At 44.5% G+C, this 20,724-nt stretch overlaps 1 protein-coding gene across 5 annotated transcripts in view; it reads right to left on the bottom strand.

Annotated features, from left to right (window-relative positions):
* The window catches only part of PRKCD (protein kinase C delta), a 127,966-nt gene extending 110,450 nt beyond the window's left edge, over positions 1-17,516 (bottom strand). For 2 of the 5 annotated variants that reach the window (XM_075939349.2, XM_075939353.2), the window contains exon 1: positions 17,221-17,318. The gene's annotated coding sequence lies outside the window, so the exon portion shown is untranslated. Of the gene's footprint in view, positions 1-17,220; positions 17,340-17,379 lie in introns of those variants that run through there. The other 3 variants (XM_075939352.2, XM_075939350.2, XM_075939351.2) reach the window with 3 other exon arrangements.
* Positions 17,517-20,724: the final 3,208 nt, after the last annotated feature.

The following is a 20,724-nucleotide window of genomic DNA, read 5'->3' as shown; positions in this document are numbered from 1 at the left end:
AATTAAACATTACTAGCGGGTTGCGCCCTGTGCTCGCTATGGTCCAACATGCCCTCCTCCCCCTTCTGTGCCTTTCCTGGCCAGAGAGGGTAAGAGTGTGATTACATCATTCTGTGGCCCAGGAGAAAAACTTTTTTATATACAGGGAGAAATTAAACTCTGGTTTTGCTCAAAACTATTTTAAAAGACCTATACAACTGAGATAGATTAATTTGGGCTATGTCATTACATGCTGCCATCCAGACAGGCTGGACCAACTGGGTATTAGAATACATTTGGGCAAAAACAAAGTTTAACGAAAGAAGTTAAATTTGGCTGCATCTGCAGCTTGAATAGGGTCTCTCAAGCCTAACCGCAGGACAGAGTTATCTGGTGTTGGCTGTGCTGTGAAGTTATAAAACATTGCTTAAGACACCAATGACTTGTATACACTAGCACGCCTACTCATTAAAGGATTAGTGGATCCAAACCGGTGGTAGCAAAAATCTGAAATTTTATGAAAAAAATCTCTCTCAGACTCCTCCTTACATCCCGGGACATCCGTCCCCTTGGCTACACCACACATCCTGCTGTTCTCCACTGTCCCACTATGTAACATGATGTCATGGTTACTGATTCAGTCTCATCTGCAGGAGTCTGAAGATTTGCACAGCAAGAACACATAACCAAACATCTAAACCTTATATTTCAAAACAGATGTTTATATTCTTGGCTATTCAGCAACATCTGTGGAAAGCCTGTGAACAGACAAATTGCACAGATTGCCAGCAATCTGCTCAATATACTCAATCCAATGTCCGATTTGACAATGATAGCACAGACAGAATTAGATGCATTTTGAAACCACCACACATTAATCTGTTGAATTCAGTCAGCACCTAGATTCTAGGACTTACCTAAAAGGAACAAAAGCTACAAACTCACTCCTGTGTCCTAACATGCTCCTCACTAAGAAAACAAATTAACCACAACTCTTATTGGCTTCTATAATGAACAGATTTTCTTCCAAAGCATATTTAAAGAACATTCTCTGTTTCATGAAATAACGTTCATTACAAGAACTTTGTAAAGAACTAGAACCTGCTAATGGGTGACATTATGGGGAAGTGCCACTACAATACCGGATTTCCAGCTATGTGCAGTTCATACTGCAGATAAATTCCATCTCTGTAAACATGTGACATAGAAGGGACCATTGTGATCATCTAATTTGTCCTTTGTATAGCACAGACCATAGAAATTCCCCAAAAAAATTCCTTGACCATATCCTGGCTACTAGTTTGTGTGTATGCACAAAGAGAAACTATACATAGAAAACAAGTTAAAAACTCCTATTTCAATACAGTCTAATATCTTCTTTATGCACCATAAAGCAGCAAAAATATCCTGGAACCAACATAACTAGCTAACATTGCAAATATTTAGTAACAATATCCTTCTTAAAAGGCTTCTGCTCTAGTGACTGACGTATCTGGAAAATCCATCCAGGATTCCTGGGAAACAATAAAGTTCACCTATTTATAGATGAATTTTCTCAAACATCTGTGCCATTTAGGTGGCAAAGGTAATGTGATCTAGCATGTAATCTGACATAGCAGGTTAGAACCTTCATAGCATCCATGTGAAAAGAAAACCCGCAATTTGTTAAGCCAGTACTGCTGCAGCCTCTTATAGTGACAGCAGCTTTTGGGATGAGAACAACTGTTGTAATAAGAATTGCAACACCTTTTTATTCTGGCTGGAAGTTCAATGAATAAATGGATGACTGACACAAGGCGCTTCCAAAATCCAATGATACACCTGAATGAGCTTAATATATAACTTCGGGATGTAGGGCTAGATCTTACTCATATTGAAGTCGATAACATTTTTACTGCTAACTTCACTCAGAATAAGATCAGGCCCACAGCTGCTAACAAATAAGAGAATAAAGAAAAACAAAACACCACATACACAAACATGGGAATTACAATAAGAAGTCACAATAAACCCATGCTTTCTTTGTCCTTCCCCAGCTGGGACACCAGCGTAAATTCCAAGACTTCAGAACATGATGAGGTACAACTGCCATAAAATATTTTATCTGTGGGAATATTTTGTAACATTGTCTCTGTTTTAAAGAAATGCTTCTCTCAAGCAAAGCCACATTTCTTATCTTTGCCCACAGGAAAAGGAAATTAGATAGACCTAACCCAACTGATCAGGCAAGCAGTCCAGAAGATACATGTAATTAAAACTCTGGGATTACCTTTGGAGACTGTTAAGGACATCAGGGGCCACTTGCTCTGGCACAGGGCTCCACAGCAAGGTCCACCTCTGACTCCATAGGGTGGAAGTGCAGGGGTAGTCTCCCTGTGCACTGTGAAATAAACTACAGACTCTCCCCTACCCCAACATGCCCCCAGGGACCTGCAGCCCGGTTTTCTCACAGGATGTGCTAACACAGTTTGGGCTCTAGTGTTTTTTCTTCTGAACTTCTGCTGGGCCAGAGTGGGCATGATAGGAGTTGCCTACAGCCCCTCTGCTCCATTCATTCCCACCCCTTCCATCTGTGCTGGGTTTGGAGAAGGGATGTTAAATATCGGTGAATTGAATAATCGAGTAACTTCATGAATTCTTATTGGTTGTGCGACTAGTCTACAGTCCCCGGGGGTTGGGCTGGCAGCCAGTACACTCCAAGGAACCCCTGCCACTCCGTGCTGCTGCCTCTGAGTCAGGGGTAGCAGGACAGGGTGGCAGGCAGGAGCTGGTCTGTGAGGGGAGCCAGATACAGAGGCAGCAGCATAGGGTGGAAACAGCCTCTGTCCGGGGGTGGTGGGGTTGAGCTCCTGGACCTGGCAGGAGCCAGAACTGAACCAGGCTGCCTGCCCTCCCAGCTCCTAATACACTTTAAATGCAGAGCCGAAGCAGGGGTAAGTCCCAGATCCGGCGCGTGCCAGGAGTAAGCTGGGCTGCTGGCCAGCCTGCTAAAAAATTTACTGGCAGAGGAGAGGAAGAAATGTGTGTAGTCTATAGCATTAATTTATAAGCTTTAGCTTATCGGTTAGTTGGTTAATCGACTGCATATCCCTAATTTGGAGAAGTGGTGAGACAAAGTCCCCCTTTTTGTAGCGGTGTAATTGGGAGGGGGGAAGACCCCAGCACAGGGCTAACCCCTCCTTCTGATCCCTATACACTGGGCCGTGAGCTCACTTCCAAGTTTGGGCCAGCTCTTAGCATATCAAAGTCAGCTGAGATGTGCCCTTATGCACCTGAGCCACATAATCCTGTGTGAACCAGGATAAACTTGCTGAACGAAAATGACAGGTCAACTTCAGACAGCTGCTAAGGAATGCAAGCAAATAACAGTATTAATGAACTCTCTGAATGTCGTGATGAGATCTTATCTTAGCAAGAATTTTTTAGTACACTAAAAGTTCTCAGCCAACAGATGCATAAGCGCACAGATAAGCTTTTATGAAGCCCCTGGAAATTCTGCATTAACAGAACTCTAATGGATAAAACTAAATGATAAAGCATTAAGTGATGTGTCCACAGACCCACACATTTAAAATCTTACAGCAGTGATACACTGACTGAGGATTGCAAGCTACCAAGTGGATCTTTAACATGTCTCCTGCAGCTCTTTTCAGGGTTGGTATTGAAAACTGTGTGATTTAATTATTAATCGAAATGTTAAGCAAATAGGCTATTTTACTATATTATTAACAATTGTCATTGATAAAGCAATAGTCAGTCAACTTACTGTGAGAATATTTTACACACACACACACACACACACACACACACACACACACACACACACACACACACACACAAATTTCAGGCTGCCCTGGGGAGAGAGGACAACCCCAGCCCTCTCTCGCCTGTCCGTGATCTCTGTCACTGCAGCTGGCACAGCCAGGGGAGGGGTGCATACTCCCTAGCTGCGGGACAGACAGACACACTAACAGGTAAACTCTCTGAAATATACAGTAGATAGCTGTCCCTTTCTCCATCTCTGCCCCTGCTGGCCCAATGGGATTATAGCTGTCCTCGTCCCCATCTTTGGCCCCTTGCTGCCCCCCTGTGGTTATTCTGCAGTATAACTCCCTTCTACCAGACCCCACCCTTTCCATTGTACGAGAAACAATTGAATTCTACGCACACCCCATTATCCTGGCACAATAAAATCCTGAACTTGCTTTAAGTTATAAGGGGAAGCTCCACACTAACTCTTACTGCTTATAAGGAGTTCTTAAACAAATAGAATCACAGATGGACAGACAGATGCATATTTCTAAAATATATAGTAATCTATATAATTTCCATCATACTGTTTAAATATCAATATATAGCATATGAAAAATGAATTCTCACTGTGGTGCTTGTGTAATGCCAGTTGTTAATTTGGCCCCTGACGCACTGAAGTCTGAGTATCACCAAAAAAGAGAGTATGAGAAATGTTTTATTTTTTCAGCAACGATCTCCAGGTGCTTTTGAAGAGTTTTCTGTCACATTTAAAGCGTTTTTAGTCAAATCAACTCCTACTCTGTCACATGCACACATACTTGTATGACTGTTTGGGGTTTAGATCTTATTGTAGTAATTACAACTCAGATCTATAAAGGAAGCAAAGTTCACTGTCAAAAGCATGAGCTTTTAACAGGAAAATACATCCAGCCTACCCTGAAATAAATACATTCACTGTATTCTTTTCTTACATCTATTTAAATGAATCAGAAACTGTTAAAAATAAGCAATAAGTTCTACTTCGGCAAAAGGTTTTCAATGAAAATATCATCTGTCATTGCCACAAGTCAGCATTTACAGTAGTACAAGCCAAGTAACACTACAAAAATGTAGTTATTTCCTTCTTTAGTTACTTAGTTGAGCCAACCAAATGCAGTCACCAGGAGGCATTACAAAAGGTATCATATAATTATGAGAATCTCACCATTAAAACAGGTAGTTTAATTTTAACACAAAAATCTTTTGAAAGTCCATCTCTAACTTTTTTTTAACAGCAAATCAAAGGCATAGGGCAGAGGGTGGGAGAGAGGAATCTTCATACCTGTATTTTATGAGGATGGCACTATGGAAGAATTTAGCCCTGAGTTTCTCTGTTATTAATTTCTCATGCAGCAAGTTATCTTTAAATGAAAAAGCTTCATGCCTCACCCTGCTTCCCAACCAGTTCAAAGCAATTCCCAGACAAATGTTTCTATGCACATTTCCTGGGAAGTTTAGTTTTAAAAAACATCACCAAATTGCTCTGTTAGCAATAAACTAATTAAGCTTCATTGAAATAAGTGGGTGTTTTGAATAAGTCATAGTCTTGAAGGGTCTAGTCCATAATATTTGACTAAGGGCCAGATTTTTAAAGGTATCTAGGCATATGGAGGTATTTTCAGAGCACCTAGATGCCCAAGTCCCATTGATTTCAGTGAATTAGGTGCTTTTGAAATCCCACTAAAGCGCCTAGCTGCATCTTTAGAAATCTAGATGCCCTGAAATATATTTCTGGACTCTGGTGGCCAAATATTTAAATCAGCAAACAAAAAGATAAGTCTGATATCACAGCAAACAATAAGACTCGCCACTTTCTGTAACTCTGTCCAAATTGCATCTTGACACAAAGTGTATCAGGTGCATTGACATAAACGAGCTGCCACAGGCAAGAATAGGAGGAAACTCTGTAATCACTGAGTGTTCAGGTTTAGCAAGTTCCTTAGTTAGGCAGAAAAATGTGGTAGCAAAGATAAACTGCACTTGCACAAGAAACCGTGAATTTTAAAATGATAGGAAATGCAAAAAATCAACATTCAAAAATATTACTTTTAACAGGTTTGCAACACAAAGCTACTTGGGAAAAATTAGGTTCTAAATGAGGTTTAAGCTTGACCTTTAATACAAGTGTCCTAAAATTAAGTGTCACTTTTTTGTTCTGTCATCTGATGAAACAAACACATAATAAAAAACTAGGTTAAACCAGCACTGGACTAGATGTCTGTCTCCCAACAAACACCATGTATAACTTTTTATGTTGCAGGGGCGAAAGAGGGGAAGGGGAAAATCCATTGTTTTTGCTGGATACGCTGCAAGATATATCAGTGTTTACCATCACACAGTCAGGATTATGGTCACAGTGTGATCCCTCAATCAGCTCTGCAAACCAAGGAAGGATGATACTTTTGATTATGGTATTATAATGAAAAAAAGTGGCCTGTGCATAAACAAAGCCATTTTTAAGTTTGCTGTTAAAACAGAAACAGGACATTATTTCATGCAACCCATCTAACACACACTGATATGAATAAACACGTATATACCATCAGTGAACACATATTTCTGCTCCCAAAACAAATACTCATCTATAGTGAGCTGTTTGGGGCATATCCTAGAACAGATTTTTGCTATATGTATGTGCAATGTCTAGAATAATGGGAACTTGGTCCATGATTGGGGGGCTCACAGAAGCTACCAAATAAATAATACAACTATCAGTGAAGTATAAAAGTACTTAGGTTACATGATTAATTAGATGACATACCAACTAAGCAAACAACCTACACCATACTTTGCCCATGATTAATGCCATCCAAATTAATCTCTTGTTCTCCTTGGTACTTCGCCCATCTGCCTTGTTCTTGCATATAGGTAACATCAGAATCTACAATAATCCTTTTCTGAGCCAAATTTTTAAAGATCTGATTCTCTGTCCCCTCAGAAAGACCCCCCACAACCCTACACACACACACACACACACACACACACACACACACACACCACAACATATCTGAACGTGTACAATTTAAGGCCTAGCAACTTTGAGCATATCCCTTTCCAGTTAAATCCATTATGGTGCAGTTATTCATACTACAGTTCAGTGTTCCCTCTAAGCCAGCGTTTTCCAAACTATGGTCCGCGGCGCGTTACTGGGCCGTGGAAAAAAAATGCCGGGCCTCAGCGTGCCTGGTGGCTGCCGGCCCTTAGGCCAATTCGACCCATTTGGCCTGCCATCCATGCGCGGCGTTGCACGTGGGTGGGGAGGATGCCCGGGCGTGACGTGACGTCAAGGCCTGGGGTTTTGAAACCTGCGGGAGGCACGTTGCAGGGCCTGGCTGGCTCCGGGTTCGGCCTCCAGAGCCTGAGCGTAGACCCCGGCCCTGCAACGTGGAAGGAGAAGGTGGGGAACCTCCTCATGCAGCGGCAAAGGCGAGGCGAGGCTGCGGGGGGGGAGGAAGGGGTGGAAGGAGAAGGGGCTTGGGCGGGAGAGGGGAAGGCACCAAGGTACAGGGGTGCAGGAGAGAGAGACAAATGGCAGGGGGGGCAAGTGCAGACCATGAGGGAAAGGGCAGGAGGGGAGGTGTCAGTGGGAGGGGGGACAGGGTGATGCTGGGAGAGGAGAGGAGAGGAGAGGAGAGGAGAGGAGAGGAGAGGGGAGGGGTATTGGGAGCTAGAGGGGGAGGTGCTGGGAGAAGGCTTGAGAGAAGGGTGGGGCATGAGGAAGGTCAGGATGGAGCAAATCGTGTGTGAGGGCCCAGAGGGTCAGGAGGGGATGGGGCAGAGACTGGTGAGGGGGTGGGTGTTAGGGAAAAAGAGGGCAAAGGGAGGCACCAGGAGGGTGCAGGGCTAAGGGAAGGTGCAGGTGCCAGGGGATTCTGGGGTGAGGAGGAGAGGAGAGCTAGCCACCGGAAGCAGAACTGGATGGGGGAATCGGGGCAGGCTGGAGAGATTGGGGGGCTGGTGGAAGCAGGGCTGCCAGGGGGTGTGAGGTTGGGGGCAGGGAGCTGGCCGGGGAAGATGTGGGTGGGGTGGGAGAAGAGGCCGCTGGAAGGAGCTGGCCAAGGGAGATTGGGAGGAGAAGCGGGGGAGAACTGGATGCCTGGGAGGGGGTTGGGGGAAGTGGGGCTGGCCAGAGGCGCAGCAAGGGGAGCAGGGGGGAGGAATGAATTGGCCTGCAAGGAGTGGGACTGACCCGACTCTGTTCTCCCCTTCCCCCCCACCCACAAAGCACAAAGCACGAGTTAGTCCGGTACAGGGATTCTACTGTCGTCCCCCCCCCCACACACACACACACTCCCCTCAAGTAGTTGCGAACTGTCTGGCTGGTAGACACACTCATGCAGCCTGAGCACATTTACCAGCCAGGCAGTTCGAAACTACAAACCGATACATCTAGTAATAATACAACCTACCTACTGAGAAAATACCAGACATGTTATATGTCTGGTATTTTCTCAGTTTGTTTTTCATGTGTTTATATTTTTGGGCTGCAAAAAGCAGAACTGAAAAAAAAGGGTTCCAATTAAAGTAAAAAGTTTGGGAAACCCTGGTCTAACCAGCTTTCTGTCTGTCTTACAGCCCATTTATCCAATCCATATTCCTTAACTTGCTGGCAAGAATATTGTGAGTGACCATATCAAAAGCTTGCTAAAGCTGGCACTGGGAGATTTGGGAGGACCAGAAACAACTTATTTGACTATTCATCATTTGATTACTGAATATGCAAATGAACATTTACTGGTCCTCCAAAAGTTCGTGAATGGATTTACTGATCCCCGTGTCAAAAAGTTTGGGAACCCCTGCTCTAAGCTGCCCCCCACAGCTGATTCATCAGCCCCACCAAGTCAGAGGCTCAGGACTCCATGCAGGGAACTGAGTGGGTGGGGTTGATGAATCAGCTGCGCACCTTAGAGGGACCACTGCTACAGTTCTATGAAATGATCTGAGACAGTCACACAGAAACACACCCAACTGTTTATTAAGCAGTTATCACTGCGTGAATGCCACTCCAGTGTGCTTGAGAAAGCGTCCTTACACTTTTCAACACTCAGCAATGCTCACAACAGCAAACTACCTGAATGTTAACCCAGATTTATAGGAATTGAAATACTGGGGGCTGGAATCTTTTTTTTTTTTTTTTTATAGTGAGGGTGCTGAGACACATTGAATCAAACTGTAAATCCTGTATATAATGAAAACCACTTCCATCCAAGGGGTGCTGCAACAATCCCCCTTCCCTCCCCTGTAATTCCAGCCCTCGACTGCAATACCTAACATTATTTTCTAGTTATGTAGATTTGTTCTGAAATTGTGTTTATAGAAACTGGGTTTACATTATAGTGCCAGATACTGACCACACAAAAACAATTTTAGTTTGTCATCATGTGCTGCAGCCATATTGATACAGCATCCTCATGCTGGATGTCTTTTTGCAGCAGAACGTGTTTAAATATGTATCCTGGGATATTTAAACAAGTACTTAACTCCCATTGAATCTCAATCTTTTGAAAGCTTCAGCCTTAAGCATTAAGTGAAAATAAAATATCTTTTTATTTGAAAGGCTTGACAAATCTATCATCAGAAATACACACACACACTCACACTCCAGCCCTTCAAATCGCTCAGCACCAGTACTGTGACAATTCGTAAAGGCCCTTTATTTCTGAGATGGATCAAGGACATTCCCAAGTTTCCTGAACTTTTAACTCTTCCCATAATCCCCAAAGATTTGCATCCTATCATCATGGACCTGCTGACAAAGGAGGAATAGCTAGCTGGCTCTCTATTGCGGTTGCTGGTTGCTCAGCATGAGACATTCTCTCCAGTAAACAGAGTGTCAAGCTACTGCTTTGCTCCTTGTTCCCATTTCCACACCTACCGAAAAATACTGGACTGGGATTCAACAATGCATACTCTATCATGTATTTTGTGCAGCTGCCCTTCCCTGTAACTGAAGAAACATTTTATAAAATATTTATTTTTAGAGTCTGGCACCTCAGTTTATGCCTTTGGGTCTTTTCCTGCTTCTCCCTCTTCCTAGCTAGAACAGCATCAATTCTAAGGGTACGTCTAGACTATATGCCTCTGGCGACAGAGGCATGTAGATTAGACTACCCGGCATAGGAAAATGAAGCGGCGACTTAAATAATCGCTGCTTCATTTACATTTAAATGGCTGCCTCGCTGAGCCGATCAGCTGTTTGTCGGCTCAGCGCGCTAGTCTGGACACTCCGTGGTTGACATCAAAGGCATTTGTTGACCTCCTCATCCCAGGAGGCATACCTGGGAGGTCAACAAATGCCGCTGATGTCGACCGCGGAGCGTCCAGACTACCACGCTGAGCCGACAAACAGCTGATGGCTCAGCGCAGCAGCCATTTAAATTTAAATGTAGCGGCGATTATTTAAATCGCCTCTTCATTTTCCTATGCTGGGTAGTCTAATCTACATGCCTCTGTCGCCAGAGGCATATAGTCTAGACGTACTCTTACTGAATTTTGTCAGTTGAAAGAAAGGCAACAAGTGACAGAAAATTTGGTGCAAAAGCTAACTCGGTCTAGTGGAAAAATATATTGTCTTGCCACTGCCCGGTGGAAGCCTTTCCTGGCAAGTGGGCTTCAAAACCTCTGTTTCTGCATAACCTAACACATGTATTTAAATAAATGGCCATATTGATATGAGAACTGAGAACATTCATACTTATCAGGCATCTACTAGTCAGAAGCCAATATCCAAGATGGAAGCCCAGAGTAAAGTCCAGGGAGACCATCATTCTGGTAGGAATCCCAGCACTCATCTCAGCAGCAGCAAAGAATAGCAGGGCAGCTGGTCTTCTCATAGCAAGTGGGTTGCCCCAGGATTTCACTCTTGTTTCCCTCCTTTTCTGTCTCCTTTTCTAACTGCCCTTGATTAGTGTCTGATGTTTCAAGCCCTGGTCTACTGATTTTGTTTGTTCTTTTGGCTCAGTTGCTGCGGGACAGGTCTCAGACTACTTCACATCAGACAAACAATGACCCTATCCTGCATTTAACAACTACATTTGTCTTACTTCAACACAGCTTTGTAAAAGATGACAGTTGTCATATTAAGCCATTCATTGCCATTAAGCAGCAGTAATAACTTGACAGCTAATTTCTAGAATTAGATTGGTAGTATTAGCAGTGGTTAATCCCTTCCATTTATCATTATACAAAGCCATTTAATTCATGCTTAACTGAGTAATATTTCTCGTGTTGTAGAGAAATGCAAAATTTTGATTTAAAAGTACAGTTCCAATATGTGCATTTTTAACCCTTTTCCATCTTTTTGCCCTTTAGAAATATCAGTATTTTAAATTTTATGAAAAGGTAATACATAACTGGAGACCATCATAAAAAGATTTTGAGAGAAGACAATCACTGAACCTTCGTGTTAAGAATTTATTATAAAAAGAATAAGATATAGAGAAGGTACCGGGTTTTTTTACATTTCAGCATAAGAATACATTTGTGGAACTCAGAGATTGTTCTGTAACTAGAGCTGTCAAGTGATTAAAAAATTAATCATGTGATTAATCATGTTAAACATAATAGAATATCATTTAAGTACTTTTGGATATTTTCTACACTTTCAAATGTTGATTTCAATTACAGCATAGAATACCAAAGGGTTCACTTTATATTTTATTACTAATATTTGCACTGCAACAAATAGTATTTTCAATTCATCCAATACAAGTGCTGTAGTGCAACCTATTTATCATGCAAGCTGAACTTGCAAATGTAGAAGTAGGTACAAAAATAACTGCATTTAAAAGTAAAACAGGGTATAAAACTTTAGATACTAAAGTCCGCTCCGTCTACTTATTGTTCACTCAGACAAACACATTTTGTTACAATTTGCAGGAGATGCTGCTGCCTGCTTCTTGTTTACAATGTCACCTGAAAGCGAAAACAAGCATTCACATGGCACTGCTGCAGTCACCGACACTAGATGCCAGACATACTTTTTAGTATGTCCCTTCATGCTTCAACCACCATTCCAGAAGACCTGAATCCATGCTGATGACAAGCTCTGGTCGATAATAATCCAAAGCAGAGCAAACCAAGACATGTTCATTTTCATCAGCTGAATCAGATACCACCAGCAGAAGAAGGGTGATTTTCTTTTTTTGGAGGTTCAGGTTCCTTTGTTTCCACAGCACATTGCTCTTTTAAGACAGCTGAAAGCAAGTTCCACACTGTGTTCCTTGATTTTTGGAAGGCACTTCAGCTTCCTAAATCTTGAGCCCAGTGCTGTAGCTATTTTTAGAAATCTCATACTGGTACCTTTTTTGATTGTCAAATCTCCAGTGAATGTGTTCTTAAAACAAACATGTGCTGAGTCATCATCCAAGACTGCCAGGACATGAAACATATAGCAGAATGCGGGTAAAACAGAGCAAGAGACATACAATTCTCCTCCAATGAGTTGAGTCACAAATTTCAATAAAGCATAATTTTATTAATGAGCATCAGCAGCATGGAAGCATGTCCTCTGGCATGGTGGATGAAGCACGAAGGGGCATACAAATGTTTAATATATCTGTCAGTAAATACGTTCCAATGATGGCCACAAAAGTGCCAGGCCAACACCTGTTGTCACTTTCAGGTGACACTGCAAACAAGAAGCAGGCAGCATTACCTCTCCTGCAAATTGTAACCAAACTTGTTTGTCTGAGCAATTGGACTTGTAGGCACATTGTTAAATAACTGCATACAAAAACAAAACAATCTATCTATCTAAGTCACACTTAGATGAGAAAGAGACTGCGCTACAGTACTTGTATGAAGTAAATTGAAAAATACAATTTCTTTTGATTATCATTTTTACAGTGCAGATATTTGTAATAAAAATTATATAAAGTGACAACTGTACTGTGCTTTAATATAAACCAATGCATTTGAAAATATAGAAAACAGCCAAAATATTTAATACCTTTCGATTGATATTCTACTGTTTAACAGTGCAATTAATCACAATTACCTTTTAAGTGTGATTAAATTTTTGAGTTAATCATGTGAGTTAACTGCAATTTATCAACAGACCTACTTTGAACATATGATTCGAGGTAAGAAGAAGAAACAGAAAAAGAAGATAATGTTCTGAAGTTAGTGTGTTGCCATCTGCAGTGTTTAACTCTGTCCCAAAGTTTGTAGACTTTCCATTGTGGCTTCGGGTAACTGATAATGTATCAGGCAGAACATTAGATACTAGTTCATTATACATTTTTGTAACAGATATTTTCAGGAACTACTCTAAACAGGAAATGCTGAACATATTTTTTAATTACTGAAGTAGCTGATGGGCAGTTAAGGAACATTTCATGAAAACTACAATGTTGCTGCTGTCACTTTAAAACTCAGTGGCATTGTTTTCTTTGGTTGTTTCTTTTGATGCTGCATACAACAGACCTTACATATGAATGCATTCACTAGTAGGTTAGCATGCAGAGTGAGAGAAGCAGTTGGGTTATGCCTTCCTTGCAAATGGAGGTGTGATTTGCATTAATTGTCATGAAGGCATATCCACAGTAGCTTTAATCTAGTCAACTCACTAAAATAGCAGCGAAGATGCAGCAGCGCAGCCTTCAGTGAGGACTAGCAACCTGAATACGTAGCTGCGGGGAGATTGTGCAGACTTGAAAGGCCCATGCCTGCACTGCTATCTTAGCAGGTTAGCTAGACTAAAGCAAGCATGTGCATGCCCACAAACTGGAAATCTCACCCCTGGCTGCAGTGTAGACATGCCCTAAATGTGCACAGGGGGCCAAGAATCTACTAAATTTCAAAACAAATTGAACATTTATCTGAATAACTAGAATATCCAGAGTTATGAAAATTAAATGTTAACAGTGTTTCGTTAGAGACAGGGATGTTAAATATCGGTTAATTGAATAGTTGAGTAACCTCATCAATTCGTATTGGTTTCTCGACTATTCTATAGTCACCAGGCTTAGAGCCAGCAGCCAGCTGTGCCCCACTCCCGAGGCAGAGGCAGCAGCGCAGGGTGTCAGGTGGGAGCTGCTCTGCGAAAGGAGCCGGTTTAAAAAACAGCTTCCCTCGCAGACTGGTTGCATGTCGCCTTGTGCTGCTGCCTCAGAAGCAGCAGAGTGGGGTGGTAGCAGCCCCTGTCCATGGGAGGCACTGAGCTCCTGGACCTGGCGCGAGCCAGAACTGAGCTGGGTTACCTGCCCGTCTGGCTGTTAATGCACTTTAAATGTAGAGCCGCAGCAGGGGTAGATCCTGGACCTGGTGCATGGAAGAAATGAGCCAGCCTGCGAAAAAATGTAGTGATGGGGGAGGAGGCAGAATGCGTGTATTCTATAGCATTAATTTATACACTTTTGCTTATTTGTTAATTGACTACACCAGTGTTTCCCAAATAGTGCTCTGCAGAACCCTGTGGTTCCACAAAGTGAAAGTAAGGGTTCCGTGAGAACCCGATCACTTCCTCCCTCCTGCCCCCCACCCCACCGAGAGAGTCTTAGGAGTGGGCGAGCCAGGCGGTCTCCCGGGTCTGCCACTTTCAAGGGGCCGCCAGGCACAGTGGTGTTAGGGGAAAGCCGGTGTTTTGGTTCTTTTTTTGCTTGACAGTCGCCCCACCCCCTTTTTTTTGGTCAACCAGTTTTTCCTGGCCGTTTCTTTTAAAAGAGGGTTCCGTGGCCAAATAAAATTGGGAAACACCGGACTACACTATTACATCCCTACTTTAAACCTCATGTTTCAGATTAAACCAAACTCTTAGTTATTTGAGATTAACAAAGTGAGACAACATGGGTTGCAGATAATCTCCCCTCTGTCTTCAGTGGGATTCTTATAATTTCCCCAGGTACTGCCCACTATCAACTGAGAGTATATTAGACTAGATGAAGTTTGGGGCTTTGAAGTTCCTAGGTGCAAACCAATATTACTTTCTTTGGGCTAGCTAGGTAATTTAGGAGAGACGCTTCACAACCTGTAAATTCAGCTATGAATACAAAATGCTATATTTCAAGAATGGTAATGGCTCAAACTCCAATATAGTATTCTCATTGGGGAATCCTGACGTTTCCTGAACTCACACATATAGTAGTGATTATGTGTGTACACATATAGCATGTATATCAAAAGGGGAGATCAAACAGGTACATTCCTTAAAGTTTACTCTGTTTTCTAACTGCTTTTAAAAGATCCATTTTTGATCACATGGTGAGGAATTTTATAGCTGGACATGCTGAGCACTTACACTTCCAATTCGAATGTGCTGCATATCCAATAGTGTTTCTTGAGAAACAAAAACTGATTATATGTGTTTCTGGGCTGAAAAGATTAACTGTACCCTACTGAAGATTTACGTGCAAGTGTGACCATATCCTCTTGGCTGATGTGAAAGGATTTGAACCAACGACCTCAAAAGCTCACACCATGAGTTTGAATGAAAGGGCCAAGGCACTACAGTCAGACACTGTAATAACTCATATTCTCCATGGATCAAAACAAAGGGACCTGTGAAACCAACCAACCAACGCATGCATGCACACACACACAGTGGGTTACACATGTGCCAGATATTTGAATAAGGTCTGAAGACAAGAAGAATTACCTTGTATGTCATACAGTTACAATTTGCTTAGCTCATTAAAAACTCTGCTTTGCTCCCATTTGCTTATGGGTGGGTGAAGGTGTGAGTGTCTCATAATCAACAGAAACTAAGACTATTTTATAATCAAACTTGTAGCTGACCTATGGATAAATAGATGAGCTCATACAACTTGAGGAATGCTACTGAATAAAGTAAATTATGACTCCTCCCTGAACGCAAAGTTTCCCTGTCCAGGTTACCTATACTTCCTGGAGGTAATGAGCACTATTATTACAGTGAAACTGCAAGATATGCTAAGGACAAAGTCCACAACAAGAAGAAAAAGTCTCATTCAGGAAATGAGGCATCATACACACAGGGATACAACTACTACCAGGGAGGAGAGTCAGCCTCCTTACCTCTTAGTGCCTGGTACCTGAAACAAAAACATCACTGAAAGTCCCTAAGGAACTAAAAGCTGCATGACTTACGGTCATCATTTGTTCCAAGGACCATTTGATTGGCATCAACTGTCATGCTGACTATACTTCAGCAACAATAATGACACATTTCAATAACAAATGGTCTGGTAGTAAGAGAGATGTAGCCGTGTTAGTCTGGTCTTGATGAATCAAAAAAAAAAAAAAAAAAAAAGACTATGCGGCACTTTAAAGACTAACAAGATGGTTTATTAAGTGATGAGCTTTCGTGGGCCAGACCCACTTCCTCAGATCAAAATGTGGAAGAAAATTGGCACAACCATATATACCAAAGGGATACAATCAAAAAAGTGAACACATATAAAACTGACAAATCGGATTTTAGAACAGAGGGGAGGTGAGGGGGGGAGGTCAGTGTCTATGAGATAACGATATTAGGGGGTGATAATTGGGGAAGCTATCTTTGTCTGGTAGCACTTTATAGACTGACAAAACATGTAGATGGCATCATGAGCTTTTGTGGGCACAGCCCATTTATTCAGATGACCGGAGGTTTGAGTTTAGGATGTTCAGACCCAAAATAAATAGGAAAGGAGGAGGGGGGGGGGGGGGGGGACAGAGGGGAGGAGAGACAAGGAGCTAGAGGGAATAAGTATCTGAAGATTGGGTAGTTAAAACGAAGCAGATAAGAATCAAAGTCAATTGATAGCATCCTTCCTGACATAGGCGTCTACACACTTGTTTAAGTTTTTCCTGTTTCAATGTTTACTGACCTGACCCATAACTATTCTGTCAACGATTTCATAAATATCGCTTGCTGATTTACAAACTTTCCCACTCAAAAGTTCAGCACGTCCCCAGCGAAGGCTCCAGACAACAGGGTCAGAGGCAAGTTCAGCCAGGCAGAAAAAGAGGCTCCGCAATCAGCAAACGAAAGTGCCGAGCCAACTTGGCAGAAATCAAGAAAACTCGCGGGTCTCGCTCCTCGGGTCGCGGAGCCTCCCCCTGCCCAGAGTCACGGCGCAAAATATGGAGGCGGGCAGAACAAGGAAGCCGAGGGGAGCCCTCTCTCCGGCAAAGGATGCCAGAGGCAACCTCGGCTCACCCCAGGGGGCGGGCTCGGCTCGCGGGACAGGCAGGGCTCCCCTCGCGGCTCACACGCCGGCGCCCAGCCCAGACACCCCGCCGCCCTGGCAGGGGGAGTGAAGCGGCCGCTGGAGAGGGCGCCCAGGCGCAGGCAGCCCGAGCGCAGCGCACCCCGGCCAGGGGCCCCCAGCTCGCCCCGGGACTCCAGCGCCGGGCGGGGGCGGCAGCGCCGGTGCCGCTTCCTCCTTCGGCCGGCGGGCGGGGCAGGAACTGGGCGCGTCGCGGGGATCCCCAGCCCGGCCGCCGCAGGTACCCGCCCGGCGCGCCCCCCGCGGAGCCGCCACTCACCTCTCCCGGGCGCCGAGCCCCGCACACGGCGCGGAGCTGCCGCAGCTCCCAGGCCGAGCGCTCCCCGAGCGAGTCCCAGCCCGGCCCGCCTGCCCGCCCGCCCCGCCCCGCGCTCCGCCCCCGGCAGCCACCGAGCCCTGCGCCCCGCCTGGCGCTCACCTGCCCGCCGGCTCCGGAGCCCCTGTGCCGGCAGAGCGCGGGACAGAGCCGCCCTGCGGGCCGCTCGCTCCTTCGCCCGGGTCGCCTCCCTTCTCTCCTCCCTCCGTCCTGCCCTGCCGCCTCCCTCCCCCTCCTCCGTCCTGCCGCCTCCCTCCGTCCTGCCCCTTCTCTCCCTCCCTCCCCCGCCTGCCGCCTCCCTCCGTCCTGCCCCTTCTCTCCCTCCCTCCCCCGTCCTGCCGCCTCCCTCCGTCCTGCCCCTTCTCTCCCTCCCCCCCCCTCCCCTGCCGCCTCCCTCCGTCCTGCCCCTTCTCTCCCTCCCTCCTCCCTCCGTCCTGCCCTGCCGCCTCCCTCCGTCCTGCCCCTTCTCTCCCTCCCTCCCCCCGCCTGCCCCTCCTCCGTCCTGCCCCTTCTCTCCTCCCCCCTCCCTCCTCCGTCCTGCCGCCTCCCTCCGTCCTGCCCCTTCTCTCCCTCCCCCCTTCCTCCCTCCCCTCCCTCCCTCCTGCCCCTTCTCTCCCTCCCTCTCCCCCCCCCGCCTGCCGCCTCCCTCCTCCTCCTGCCCCTTCTCTCCCTCCCTCTCCCCCCCCCGCCTGCCGCCTCCCTCCGTCCTGCCCCTTCTCTCCCTCCCTCCTCCACCTGCCGCCTCCCTCCCCGTCCTGCCCCTTCTCTCCCTTCCTCCTCCGTCCTGCCCCTTGCTTCCCTCCCCCTACCCTCCTTCTCCGTCCTTCCCCTTCTCTCCTGCGCCTCTCTGCCTCCCCTGTCCTGCCTCTTCTCTCCCTCCCAGCGCCTACCCCTTCTGCTGCTCTGTCCTCCCTTCTCTCCTCCTCCCTACTCCTTCCCCCATGCTCCTTCTCCCTCTTTTGCTCGTCTCTCTTCCTTTGCCTTCCCTCCTCCCCTTCCTCTCCACTGTTGCCTTCCCCTTCTCTTTTACTCGCCTACCTCATGTTTGCCTTCTTCTGTGACCAGGTAGCTGGATCCAGGAGTTCAACTCCACGTCGGCATCAAAGGCAAAGGCTCCAGTATGGGACAAGCAAACTCATCCAGTCTTAGTGTATGCAGCAACTCTTTGGGAGCTTACTTTATCTGGACAGGTGGTTTTAATGTTCGCTCTAGTTATTTAATAACTCTGGCTCCATTATGGGGTTTTGGCAGCAAGGCCCCACCTCACTGTTTTTCTTGTTTGGGGCACTTATCCACCAGAAATTGGACAGAAGACTCCAAAATAATTTTAGGTGGCTTATGATGTTCAACCACTGGTGATGTACATTTGAATTCCTTCCATCTGTGCTAAAGCTTGGGATATGTTCTTAATCCTCTGGGAAAGCTTGTCTAATGTTTACAGAGTTTTTTTAAAGGGGAAAAATAGGTTTTTTTAATGGCTTTTAACATGTAAGTTGTGTTATAAAAGGATGGTAAAAACTCAGCAGTAAACACTTTCCACATGTCTAACTTTATGCATGGGAGCAGTCATTGGGACTATTCATGTGCATGATGCTAAGCATGTGCATCAAATGTCTGCAGGATCAGGGAGTTGTGTTAACTCAGGACAGAAGCTGTGTCTTCCTGCCTGGTCTTACAATGCCCTCCTGAGGGCCTGGATTTAGGCCCCTGGATGGAGTTACCCAATGTCCCTCCCTTTATCCAGTTTTAAAATATAGGCTATGAAGATGATGAATCAGTCTGGGGTTGATCTTCCTTTACTGGAAAGCAGCATTTCCAATGATAATATTAGACCTTTATTTATAATTGTTAAAAAAAAAAACATAAAACGTATGCCCAGAACAATTGATAACAGAGAAATACAAGTCTCATCCTTGGTATGGAAGAGAGAAACATTTCTAACAGAGGATGTAACAGAGGATTCTTAGCGTAGGCTATAGAATTCCCTTGTTCTTATCTCTAGTTGTAAGTGATCTAAGTGCCACTACATGGGACAGTGAACCACGCTAGGTGTGTGGGTTACAGTACCGCATAGAATTCCAATGCAATTTATAAAGAATATATGATAGCAATTTATAGATATATTTTCTGTAAAGTAAAATTGTAAGGATTAAATGGAAAGTGAAAGTGAAAATAAATTCAGGAGCCATGATTCAAATCTGTCCAAATGAGGCTTTCCTGATGTCAGAACTTCCAAAGAGCTTAATCTAAATGAGTAACATTTTATAATGGATGTCATATAATTTCTTATTAATTTGGTGTTTAAAACAGTATAAAATATACAAGGAGAATCCATTTTGTTATATGGTGGCACAAAAACTTGATTGCTATCTCTGTTAGCGTCCATGACTTTAAAATAAGTCTCTCTAAAAAAAACAGCTTCTTAAGCTTTGGACTATAAGATTTTCACAAGGGTTATAAGAGAAGAGATTTTCATGTCCCTGTGAATATAAATCTTCATGTCTTTACTCAGTCAGAGCTCTCTAAAGTCAATGGGAAGTTTGCCTACATTTGGTTCATAGAGAGTTCAGTGTAGACTCTTTCCTGCTTGATAAAGCAGAGTCTTGGCTTTAGCAACTTGATATTCCTTCCAGTCCAATCACCAATGTTTCTAAAACTCTAGTTTTGTTTTCAGCTGCCTTTTCCTAATGACTTTGGTTTGCTTCTCTCGCTTGAAACATGAGGAGCCCGACTGGTGGATCAGGATCCCATTGTCAGTGATGGGCAACCTAGGCTAGTGAGTGGGCCACCCTCCATCTCAATGGGCCGCAAGATTGTCATCACCATTGTCATCTGCTGGCCTAGAGTAATTTTGCAAACTGTGCCTGCATACCTAGAATTTGCAGGAGATATTGTGTGAACAGTAACAGCGCTGTGATTGGATGCAGAGGGAGTGTTATGTGCAATCAGTATGCACCTTACTGCATGTACCCTTTCTTTACCTGTGTGTCACTTTAGTAATACACCCATAGGAAAAAAAACCTATGTGGATGGAAACCAGAGGAATCTGGCTGCCCTGTTTATGTAGGAAAGTCATCTCTGCAACAGCACTCTGAGTGAATGTGAGTAGAGCAAGACTGCACTTGCCAAAGCTAGTGAAAAGGATTTTAAAGTAATGAAGATGCAAAAGGATGAGAGGCTGGCTGGCTGGATGGATGGACGGGTGGGAGGGAAACACTCTGTTTTAGAAATGTGACGTAGAAAGAACCAGAAAGATTTAGACATAACCTGGATGTGGGGACCGAAAGAGGTGTGAGTGGAAGTGGATGTTGAGGTTATGGAACTGAGAGACAGGTGATGTTGCCTACTGTCACTGAGAAAGGAGGTAACAGGACACGTTTGGGGACAGAACAAAACCTGTGTTTTAGCCATGTTGATTTGGGGCGATGGTAATATGTCTACAAAGTG

Source organism: Pelodiscus sinensis, chromosome 11 (genome assembly GCF_052426305.1).
Source record: "Pelodiscus sinensis isolate ZL-2025 chromosome 11, ASM5242630v1, whole genome shotgun sequence".
NCBI lineage: Eukaryota > Metazoa > Chordata > Testudines > Trionychidae > Pelodiscus > Pelodiscus sinensis.
This window is presented reverse-complemented; position numbering and strand designations above follow the sequence as displayed.